Here is a 12,405-nt window from a genome sequence, read left to right as displayed (position 1 = left end):
CAATTTTTCGTGTCATTGAAAACTACTATGCAATCTAGCTTGATAATCAAGGTTAGCTACTCCTCTTCAAATCAAACACATGCACAAATTTCATCAACCAATTTAATCACATCATCACATTAATCAAAAACCCCAAATTAGCTATAGATTATCACTCATATATGCTTCACCACTTCCCTAGTAAAGGAACTACTCACTAGACATTGTAAATTTGAAAAGCATAAAAAAAATGATCATCAATTCCATCATCAACATTGTAATTCAAATATCAATAATCAAATCAAACAAACAATAGAAATTCAACAATATATCAAGAATCAAACATAAAATTGCATTGAAAAGGAAAGAATTCTTACAAAACTTTGATCAATATCAAAGAGGAATGAAGATCAAAATGTAGCAATCATTAATTACCAAGTTTCTCTCTCTAAAATTTAAGAATAAAGTCTCCAAAATCTTGAGCTTCTCTCTCTAAAATTCTAATCAATATCTATTCAAAAACTAAATCAAAACTAATTCTCTCTCTAGAAATGAAGAAATTCTATATATAGTAAAACTTACTAAGGAGAAGTTAGTTAGACATCTAAAAAGAACCCTAAATGGCTCGGCCTCTCCTCTCAATACGCGGCCGCAACAAAATGGTTACGGAATAGGGGGGTGGAGGCTGCGCGGCCGCTACTACCACCTGCGCAGTTGCTCCTCCCTCGTGCGCGCCCACGCCTAGGAGCAAAGGAGTTTTCCTCGTGCGGTTGTTGATGCTCCCGTGCGTTTCATTTGATACATGTTGGGGGAGGCAATCACTAGAGGCCTTCAGGGTAGGTTCAACACCGACTTTGATGGCCACGCAGCATGAGAGCGCGGCCTTGAAGACTTAGCTTTTGCACTCCTTCACTTTTGAGCTTTAAGGGGAAGAACCGACTTGCATCCTAAGCTTTGTATACCCCGAGAAAACGCCATTGAGCTTCTCGAATATCACCAATATCCTAAAAACAAAGAGAAGCAAACAAGTAAAGGAGAAAAGGCAAAATAAACTAAGAAATGCAAGAAAATGAGAAAACAACAAAGGAAAACAATCTAGAGAAATTACAAATAAAACTAAACAAAAGGATATAAAAAAGACATAAAAAAATGAAAATTCACCCTTAAAGAGGCAAAATGAGTGCCATAAAAGACACTCATAAATATGGCCAACATGTAGGCGGAGCATGGTGCTGAGCTCAAGAAGGAGCAAGAGCGGCTGGTGACGTGAAACGAGAAAGATTGCGAGGAGCGCATGAAGCTAACATGGAATCTCGTAGATCCAAACACCGACTGGGAGTACTTCAACTTAAGGTAACAATACGCCACTGAGGTGTATGATGCCCAGCAGCTTTCTAAGCCTGCGCCGCCTCCCTTCAAGGAGTGGGCCTCTTCTCAAGGCATTGAAATTTCCTCAGACGAGGATGATAAAGAGGAAGAGCCCAAGGATCAAGCTCCGGTTGAGCCTAGTAGCAGCTTTCTAAGCCTGCGCCGCCTCCCTTCAAGGAGTGGGCCTCTTCTCAAGGCATTGAAATTTCCTCAGACGAGGATGATAAAGAGGAAGAGCCTAAGGATCAAGCTCCGGTTGAGCCTAACTAGGCTCAACCAGGACCAAATGAAGTTAACCTCCCGCCCAGCCAGACCCAGACGGTGCTTCCTCCCCAGCAGCCTTAGGCTTTCAGTGGTAGTATGTCATATGTTTTCTCCAACCTGCGTGCCGTGTACCTTTGTTCATCTTTACCGACTGAGGAGTCGGGTAATGTAACAACTTTTCTTTTGTCTTTACCCGGATGCATATCCGGTTAACATTATTGCCCGGCCTCTTGGTCGGGTTAAATTTATGAAATATACTGACCGACTGAGTCAATTTTGTACAATTTGCTCCAATTTTTCAATTTTTGCATTTTGAATCTTTGTATAAATATACTTGAATTTTTCCCAAATAACATGCGGCAACTGATAAGCGGGCTGCATTTGCCCTTGGGCGGATGTGTGGTTGGTTTCAAAGTTTGATTGATTGATTGACTTGGGAACATTTTATTCTTTAAGGAGTATGAGATGTTCCTAAGTCAATCAATCATAGTAGTGATTTCCCCAAACCAAGTACACAGCCATCCCTTAGCACAAGCAGATTAGCCATTGGCCCAGGCGGTATAAGTAGTTATATCGAACTATTTCCCACTATCTAGGGTGTTTGCAATCTAATTATACTCTATGTCTGCTTGCCCCATTAGGAGGACTTGTATAATTTAGTAAAACAATCTAAGTTAGAACTTCGACCGGTCAACAGCTGATGTCTTTAGACATCTAGTTCTCGTGGATTTGATTGTTCTTTTTAGATTATCTTGGTCAGACGACTAGAGTTGGCCAATTAAGCCGTTCAATTTTGCCCATCTGCATGTGTTTATAGAGCAATGTGCCACCCAAATGGGAGATGCTCTCTTTGACTAATTCACCCGAATGGGCGTCGCCGGACGCCATACACATGTTGGAGCAGAAGAATTTATAAAATTCAAATATTATCCGGCCATTGGCCTCACGTTTTCTCAAGACATTCATTTAGCCACTAAGTTTTTAGAGTTAGTTTATTTTTAGTACTTAAAACTGGGCTGTTTGTACATTGTACAGGCGACATTTCAAACATTCCGGATGTATATAAAGCAATAAATAAAAGAATTGGAAACAAAAAGAAACTTTTCATTGATAGGCTTTTTATTTACAAAAAATTACAACTCTTAGAAGTAGTACTTTTTTAAGTTATCTAAATTCCAAGTTCTGGGTAACCGCCTGTCGTTAGGGGTTTCCAGGCGGTAGGTGTCGTCCCTTACTTCTTCATAAATCTGGTAGCGACCTTCCAATTAGAAGTCAACTTTTCTTCCTCATTGGACCTATCGGTTGCCTCCGTTTTACGTAACACAAAGTCACCCACTTTTCAGGGGCCGTTTATGCACTCTCTTGTTGTAGGCACGGGTCAGTCTTAGACGATAAATCTCATGACGCAAGGCGGCATTACCCCTGCATTCTTGGAGTGAGTCCAATGCTAGCCGCATGGCCTCCCAGTTTGCCTCTTGATCGTATAGCATGACTCGCAGAGTCGGCTCATAATGCTCGATGGGCATGAAGGATTCGGCACAGTAAACCATGAGAAATGGGGTTTCACCGGTTGCCCCTTTTTCAGTTATCCGAATGGCCCATAGGACATGAATTAATTCTTCTGCCCATAAACCACCGACTCTTTCAATTTTCATTTTAATGTTATCTGAGATAAGTTTGTTGAAGGCTTCAACTTGGCCGTATGCTTGGGGTCGGCCGACTGATGCAAAACAATGTGAGATCCCTTGATCTCCCAACTAATTCTTGAGCTGAGGCGTCTCAAACTGAGGGCCATTGTCAAAAACCATAGACATAGATACCCCGAACCAGGGTATGATGTTCTTCCAAATGAAAGAGATGACATCCTTTGTCTTGATGTTTTTGACTGCTTCCCCCTCCACCCACTTAGTGAAGTAATCCACAGCCACGAGAATGTATTGTTTTCCGCTTGGTGCAGGTGTATATGGACGTAGGATGTCCATGCCCCATTTAGCAAACGGGATCGGGCTATGGATTGCTGTCAGGTCAGTGGCCGGTTAATGGATGAGCCTGCCAAATCTTTGGCACTTATCACATTTTCTAATCATATCCCTGGCGTCTAACTCAAGAGTTGGCCAGAAGTAACCCTGCTGCCTGGCCTTAACAGCTAGGGATCTTCCGCCTATATGGGAGGCGTAGTATCCCGCATGCAATTCTTCGAGAACCTCTTGCCCCTTTCCTGGGTAACACACTTCAATAGAGGCTTTAGGAAGTCTGCTTTGAAGAGTTCTGCGTTTCTCATCTCGAAGTTTGCAGCTCGTTTTTTCATGACAGCCGCTTCATATAGTGAGTCAGGTAGCGTGTCGTCTTGTAAGTATGCCCGGATGCCATCCATCCAGGTAGAGCTTCGGTCAAGTACTCTAATGGGCTCTTCTTCAGTAATACTTCGTTTTTCCATAACTTCCAAGAAGACTGACCGAGGCGTATCAAAGGATGCGGATGATGCCAGTTTTGACAATGCATCCGCTTGAATGTTTCCAAACTTGGGCACTTGACTTAGATGGAATTCTTCAAGTGTCCCAGCTTCAGCTTTGACCGCCTAAAGGTATTTGATCATAGCCAGATGGGTGGCCTCATAGTCACCATGGTATTGGCATATGACCAACTGTGAATCAAAGCAGGCGTCGATTTTGGTTGCCATGTTGCCTTACACATGCGGATACTGGCTAGCAGGGCTTCATATTCTGCCTCATTATTTGAGGCCTAGAACTTGAACCGTAGTGCATACTCATACTTGTCCCCATTAGGAGACTGACAGATTACACTTGCACCACAGCCGTTCATAGTAGAGCTCCCGTCTTTATATACTTTCTAAACCTGATCAGTATTATCCAGTGAAACCGGCCGTGTCATTTCGACAATGAAGTCGGCAAACGCCTGACCCTTCACTGCCTTTCTCGGTTCAAAAGTGATTTCAAGACTTTGCATTTCAATAGCCCATTTGAGCATCCTACCGGATGCCTCCAAGGTTGTCATTGGCTGCTTAAGAGGTTGGTGTGTGTAGACTACAACCAGATGTGCCAGGAAGTAAGGTTTCAACTTCTTGACAACCATGTAAAGGGCAGGCCAAAATTTTCAACCATGGGGTACCGTAGTTCAGCATTTATGAGCACATGGCTAATGAAATACACCGGGAGCTGAATGTCGTCTCTCTCAGCAAGGAGAACAGCACTTGTAGGCGTCGTTTGAAGTGCGCCTACGTTAAGCATGTGTGAATATGCTTGACACTCATAGGAAGTGGGAATTGACGTATACGATTAGGGACAAATAAAGTAGGGAGCCGCCAACAAGTTTTTAAGGAACTTGTAAACTATTCACGAATCATAAAAGACAACCACGAACAAAGGAACAACGATAAGAAACAACGATTGACCCATGAAGGTTACACCTCGTTCATAATCCATGAGATTAATAACTTCATATGGTTCGGAACCATGAAAGGAGGATCGGGGATGATGGTACGAAGTGAGTCATGGAGTCACATTCGCCCGTATTGGCCTCTACTCGATTCTTATAGTGAAAAGTGATTTATGCGATCTCAAAAGCATGCAAACAAAGATTCAATTCACTCTAAACTATTATTATGCTAAATTGGTTAAATATTAATGCAACACATAATTCTAAAATATCGTGATCACTTGATTAAACAACAAGATTAAAAAGGAACCTAAAACGGTCGTCCAAATTATCTTATTAGCCGTGATTTTCGATTACATATTCCCTTTAAACATGCAATATGGTAATCATATACAATAGAATTAACATTAATATTGGAAGCAATTCAACAATAATTCAACAATTAATACATGACAAACATAATAACAATCGTTAGAAAAATAATAGAAATAAAAGGAACATGATTCCTTACTTTGATTTTGTTTGCTTGCAACTATAAAATAATAAACGCGTTAGTAACTTTAATAAGCTTAATAAAATAAGAATTGAAATTTAAATTAAATAAAGTTGATTTGGGGCCAAACCCTCAAACAATTCTACCTTTCATGCCTTGGTTTAAGGATGGAACCTCGGGTAAAGTATGGACTCCTTGGAATGCTTAAAGGAAGTATTGTGAGAGAATAGGGTAGGCTAGTGTTTAGGCTAGAGAATAGAAAAGAGAATAGAGAATTATTTCATGCCCCAAACTGCAGAAATGAGGCTCATATTTATAGACAAAATGAGTAGGGGATCACACGAAACCCTAGAAAAGATAAAAACCCTAAGTTGGGGCACTGTGACACAACATGTCTGCCGCAACACGGCATTGAATGCCGTGACACGGTATAGGTTACTGTGACACGGGGCACTCTTTTGCCCTAAATATATTCAGATGGATAAAGCGCGTGAAATAGTGTATACGAATTGCACAAAGACAAATCTCGTGTCACAGTATGTGTACCATGACATGGCAATGGATGCCGAGACATGGCAATGTCCACCGTGGCGCGGCATGTGGCGCCGTGTTACGGTGTATAGTTTTTCGGCTATTTCACCAAATGCCACTGTGTACTTACAAAATTCATCAAATGCCATCAAAGTTTTCAAAATTCACCAAATTTCACTGACAAACAATACAATGACACCTCGTGCCACTAATAGCATATGGACGTTAGTTTTCCATTAATGCAATTCTTATTTCACCAAATGCCATTACTTTTTAAAATTAATACACAATAATTATTTATTTTAATGAATAAAAATAATACTTTTTTTCGATTTTCATGATGAATATTGTTCGGGGAAGGTTCTAGGGGTCATTTTGATCCTTTATAGGTAAAAATTAAACTCGAAATTGGCAAAAAAAAAGAACGTAAATACCTTGTTTTGCATTTTTTTCGGAAAAAAAATAACGATATCGACATACAAAACGGGGCATATATGTTATTTTTTAGTCAATTCCGAGCTTAATTTGTTCCTATAAAGCATCAAAATGACCCCCAAACCTTACCCGATCAATTTTGATGACTAAAAAATAACAACGCGCTAATCGAAATATTTTTCAACACACAAATCAGAGCATTTACGTTATTTTTTTGTCATATTTTTCTTGTCAATTCCGAGCTTAATTTGTACCCATAAAGGGTCAAAATGACCCCCAAAACTATACCCGAGCAATTTTTGCCACGAAAATGAAGAAAAAAAATATTATTTTTATTAATTAAATAATTAAAATGAACCAATCATATTATGACACGTATCAAGATTTAATCTTAATGACTAATGGAGTTAACGACCGTTAGTCATTAATGGCATTTGGTGAATTTTTTAGAAGCTTGATGGCATTTGGTGAATTTTGAAAACCTTGATGGCATTTGGTGAATTTTTTAAGTACTCGGTGGCATTTGGTGAAATAGCCGATAGTTTTTCCATATTTGAGTCCAAATTCACTTTTAACCTAATTACGCTAGGTATTGTTAAGTGTCGTTTCATAATTTCGGGCTATTTAGGTTTATTATTCATTAATCGGGCTCAATTAATAAATAATACGAAATGAATTAAAAAGGGTTCGAGCCAAAATACAAATTGGACTATGCTTTGTCTAAACATCAGGACTGATCCGTTGATTGTTGTGTGAGCTAAGTTTGATTAAACATGGACTTTAAGCACTCCTGGGATTAAATACTCAACCCGACCAATAATGCAGTGAAAGGTTGTTCATCATCGGGTTTGGTTTCGGGAAGACATTTTTAGGTGTCTACAGAAGCCCCCACTTTAATTGAGTTTGTAGAAATGTCAGTTTCGAAAACGATAGTCAAAGTAGTTGATAGGGACGGATAATGATTTAAGATGTTCTACGATCCAAAATCACTCTGTATACGCCGATACCTGCAGAAAAATGTTAGTTCAACAGATAAAAGAGTAAAGGGATAAAATGTGTATCTAACACCAGTGTATCAGTGGCAAACGAGTTTGGTAGCTTTCTATGCTTGAAGAAATCCACCGAATGATGTTTGTTGTGATACTTTCCATGCTTGAGGAAAGTCGATAGATGATATAATCGCTGACTTCTTCGCCTTGAGAAGTGGCAACGACCGACAATTTTCCATGCTTAAGGAAAAACTTGTCTAATGATGAGATTGCAAGTCTCTGTGTATTGAGAACCTTATGCTGTGAATCATCTTCGCTTGGGAGATAATCACTAAAAAAATGATGATGTTTCGATTACCCCTAAACGTGGGTCGTAGATGGTTCGATTATCCCCAAGCGTAGGCTGTAGATCATTAGACCTTCAAGCCGACTATCTGACCGTATTAGTTAGAATTTCCCGCAAGTTTTTCTGTGGAAAAATAACTGACAAAAGATGCAGAAAATCTTTCAAACTTGGTTAAAAGATGCTTGGAATATGCATGGAATATTCGCTGGAAATGTTCCTGAGGTGTGCAGGACATGCGCATACACCGTGCCACGTGGGAAGCTGTTGTGACACGGCGTATTTTGCCTTCACGCGGCAATTTATTTCGTGACGCGGGCTTCTTTTTCTGCTGCTGAATTAGTCAAAAGCTGCCAGGAATATTCACTGGCAGATTCATGGAATTGTGAAGACCACGTGCGTACACCGTGTCACGTTGTTGGGTGCCGTTTCTGCGTCACGCGGCATACTATTTCGTGACGCGACGTTTTTGCCTCTTATAGAATAATCATGTGCACTCGAATTTCGATTTCTGCTCCCTTTTATATTGTTATTCTGCCGTGCCACGTCCGATCATACCGTGACACGGCACTTGTTACCGTGACGCGGCATGGTGTACCGTGTCACGGCACCTTTATGTTGCCTTTAAATTCGAAAATCACAGCTTCTCCCTCCATTTCAGTTTCATTTTTTTGTTGTTCGAATTCGAGCTTGCTGCTGCCACGGTTATTGGAGCTTTCCTCACTCGTTTATTCACCGTTTTTGCTCAAATTTCTTGCAAAATTTCTCATTTTTGAATTTCTACAGTTTTCTTGCCTTTTGTCTTGAATTTTGCTTCATATGAGCAATTTCATATGAAAACCCTTGAAAAATCAAATTAGGGGTTTTATGTTGAAATTCTTGCCATGAATTAGCTTTTATGTTGAAATTCTTGCCATGAATTAGCTTTTATGTTGAAATTCTTGCCATGAATTAGCTTGAATTTTAAGCTTTTATGTTGAAATTCTTGCCATGAATTAGCTTGTATATGAATGTATGTTTGTTTGTGAGCAATTTGAGACCAAGTTTGCATGATTTGGTGAAGAAATGAGAAAATCACCATTTTTGGTACTACTTTGTACGTGAATGATGTTCTTGTTGTTTCTTGCACTTGAAATGATGACATAATTGTTGTAGTTCTTGTAAAACATGCTATGATGTGTCGATCTATTGTTTTTATGCAATTTCGAAACATGCTTTGTTTTGTGTATGTACTACATGTCATGGAGAACATAGTATCATGCGATTAGGGGAACTGTAGTATTAGTTTGTCATGGAGAAACTAAGTACTAGAAATGATCTTATCATTTTGATAACTTTTAGCTTTGAGGTAAAAATTTAGCGCATAATTTAGGAAATGCAACTTGAGGTAGTAGTTAAGCTGTTTTGAATAAATAACCAAATAGCTTAGGAAATGATGCTAAGTATTTAGATTTTTATCTCTTTTTTTAACATAATAGCATGCTTAGACAACGAGAACGGGAAATTTTTTCTTGTGGCCGGTGTCAGACTTTGAGAGAGGACACTCCCACGGTTCCGAGGATATAGACGATGCCTTGGAGCTTGAGCCTCGCCCCTCTATGAGCAGGGGTAGGTGGACCCCACCCTCGTGGACACCAGACGAGTTAGTTTTCTGTTGTGAGAACCACGTTTCTCACCGTCCACTTGCCAGATTAGTCGATAGTATAATTCACCATCATGGTTCAGGAGCTGGGAACTTGATTCCCCAGCTATACGGGGTCATCATAGGAGATTCTGTCACCAACGCATTTTGGGTCTGCTGGTTTAGGCGAATTTTACTCATCGGTTATGGGATTTCAGAGCCCCCGAGGCTATGGTTCGATAGTCGTCCGAGCGTTGTTAGAGTATTTTTTGGATACTACTAACACTTTCCACATCGTTTGGGGGGAGATGACGGTGACTCCTCTCGACTTCAGCATGATCAGCGGCTTGCATTTCACCAATCGGCCTGTTCAGCAGATTCCAGACCTCACTTGGGGGGCGAGTGAGGTAGTGGACTTGTTAGGTCCTGTCGTTCACCATATCAAGACTCGATCGGTGCCTCGGGGTGGTCCTTAGAGTGGAGGATTAGAGTTGGCTTCTGTTCTTGCCCATGGTTTTGATATAGCTGAGATAGGATCCTTTAGTTGGGTTAGTGTAGGGTATGTTGATTTGCTCTCGGTACTGTAGGCAACTGAACGATCAGTCCCCTGTTGTCGTCTATGGTCTTTGGAGAGTTGTAGTGGTGACGATCCTTTTTCTTCGTGTTTTGTTTTTATCAGTTTGGCTCATGTACTTAAAGATTATTCTTGTTGCAGATGTGGTTCTATGAGTACTTTCTACAATTAGCCCCTCGACGGCGTCGCGGAGCAGTCCATGACTTTCTTATCGGTGCTAGCTGGTCGGGGCGAGTCTCGAGTAGAGTCAGTACCGAGTCTGCGAGGGTTGCTACATCGGGGTACCACCACTATTGGCGTAAGGATCGACTTTACAGTGTACTTCTTTAATTTTGATTTTATTTCTCGGCATTCACTGTATTCTTTTATGGTTTTCAGGTCCCAGTCGAGATCTAGTATCGACCTTGGGATGGCTTGACTGACCTTCCTGAGGCTTTGGAGCACTCGGCGTGTCGTACCGTCTTCTTTGGTACATCACGTCTTGTCTGGTACCTTGGAGAGTGCGTAGTCCGTCAGCACAGCGTTGACCGTTTTGTGGTGCCATTGCCTCCGCCTGCGTCGATGTTGCACTCACGCTTGTTAGAGGAGCTGGTGAGCAGAGGAGAGCGCTATCAGTTTTCTTGGCAAGAGCTTGTGTGCATGGATGGCGATTATTCACAAGACTTGCTTCCTTACTTGGCTCCTCCACCCCGTCTTCCCGAGGTTTGTTTTTTTTTGTTTGAGATTTTTTTATGGTAGTTCCTGTTTAAACCGTCAAATAACCTAATTATTCGATCATGTTTTAGGCGACTGCTCGTCGTAGGGGGAGATCAAGATCCCTTCTTAGTCCGTCCGTTACCCGGGGACGATTGGTATGGTCGAGGACCATATTCGGGTATTAGGCAAGCGCAGGAGTCCCTGCCTGAATAGTTCGAGCCGGTAAGCTTTCTGACACGGCTTTCATTCTTCTTAATATTGTTTGTTACTAATTTTTTTGCTTTCAGGTCACGCACTCGGATATGATGAGCATAATGAAGCTGGTTGATGCTCTAAATACTGCATCATTAAGCTACGACGTGGTGCGAGTTGTCAGAGTGGTTCAGACGATGTTCACGAGGTATATTCGCTTGTTTTCCCATGTTTACCTTTCAGGAGCGACGAAGGCGACAGAGGTCTCGCTCGTGCTCGAGGCATAGAGGCTCGGACGAGGGGGAGCCTAGTCACCGCAGACGATCCCCTGAGATTCGTCGGCATTCTCAGATCCAGTGGCAGCAGCCTCAGTCTTCTCAGCCATTTCAGGAGTTTCAGACTCAGTGACAGCAGCTTAAGTCTTCTCAGCCGTTCTAACACTTTCAAACCCAGTGGCAGCGTCCTCCGTCTTCCCAGCCATTCCAGCCTTCACAACCTGAGTTTAGGCCGATCATTACTCCCGTGGATTAGGGCTTATTTTCGGTGTCTTCTTGGAGTCAGCCTATGCATTTTACCAGCTGGACAGGACCTGCCTTGACTATGTCTTCTACTGGAGTTGTTGGGACTAGTAGGGACACTACTCCTCGTACTCGGATGATAGAGGGCCTTTTTAGTCTGCCATTCCCTTATTCGCAGTCCCGTGATGACACTGATCCTAGTTCTTCTAGATCTGGAGATTTTATACCTAGGGTTTTATTATGTACATTGACACTACTTATGTACCATGACTCATTTTTGTACATTTTATTCACACTCTCTATATTTGACACTTTATTTATTCGATTAATGTGTATGTTAGTGTGTGCTTTTGACTGTTTGTGTGTAATTATGTATTTATTAATGACGCGAAGAAGAAAAAGAAAAAAAACATTATTTTCGTAAGTGGAGGGTACCGAACTTCTCCCAAAAGAAAAAAGACAAAAAAATGAATGAAAAAAGTTTTACAACTTCCCCGAAAATAAAAGGAAATAAAAGAAATGGGACAAGTTTTACAACTTCCCCAAAAATAAAAATAAAATAAAAAATGGGACAAGCCCAAAAATAAAAGGAAATAAGAGAAATGGGACAAGTTTTACAACTTCCCCAAAAATAAAAATAAAATAAAAAATGGGACAAGTATTACAGCTTCCCCAATAATAAAAATAAAATTAAAAAAATAGGACGAGTTTTACAACTTCCCCAAAAATAAGAATAAAAAAAAATAAAACAAGTTTTTACAACTTCCCCAAAAATAAAAATAAAATAAAAAATGGGACAAGTTTTTACAACTTCCCCAAAAAATAAAAAGAAAATAAAAATAAAAATAAAAGTAAAAATAAAATATATGGAGAATTTTATTAGAAATAAAACTCTCGAAAAAAGAGTTTAAAAGATAAACGATTAAGGAAACCCAAAGAAAATTTCGGAAAAAAAAAGGTCAAGGATAAAAAACGAAAAGAAAATGCTGTGTAACCACCGTGACAC

The sequence above is a fragment of the Chenopodium album genome, chromosome 15, assembly GCF_948465745.1.
Source record: "Chenopodium album chromosome 15, dcCheAlbu1.1, whole genome shotgun sequence".
NCBI lineage: Eukaryota > Viridiplantae > Streptophyta > Magnoliopsida > Caryophyllales > Amaranthaceae > Chenopodium > Chenopodium album.
Note: the sequence above shows the minus strand (reverse complement) of the source record.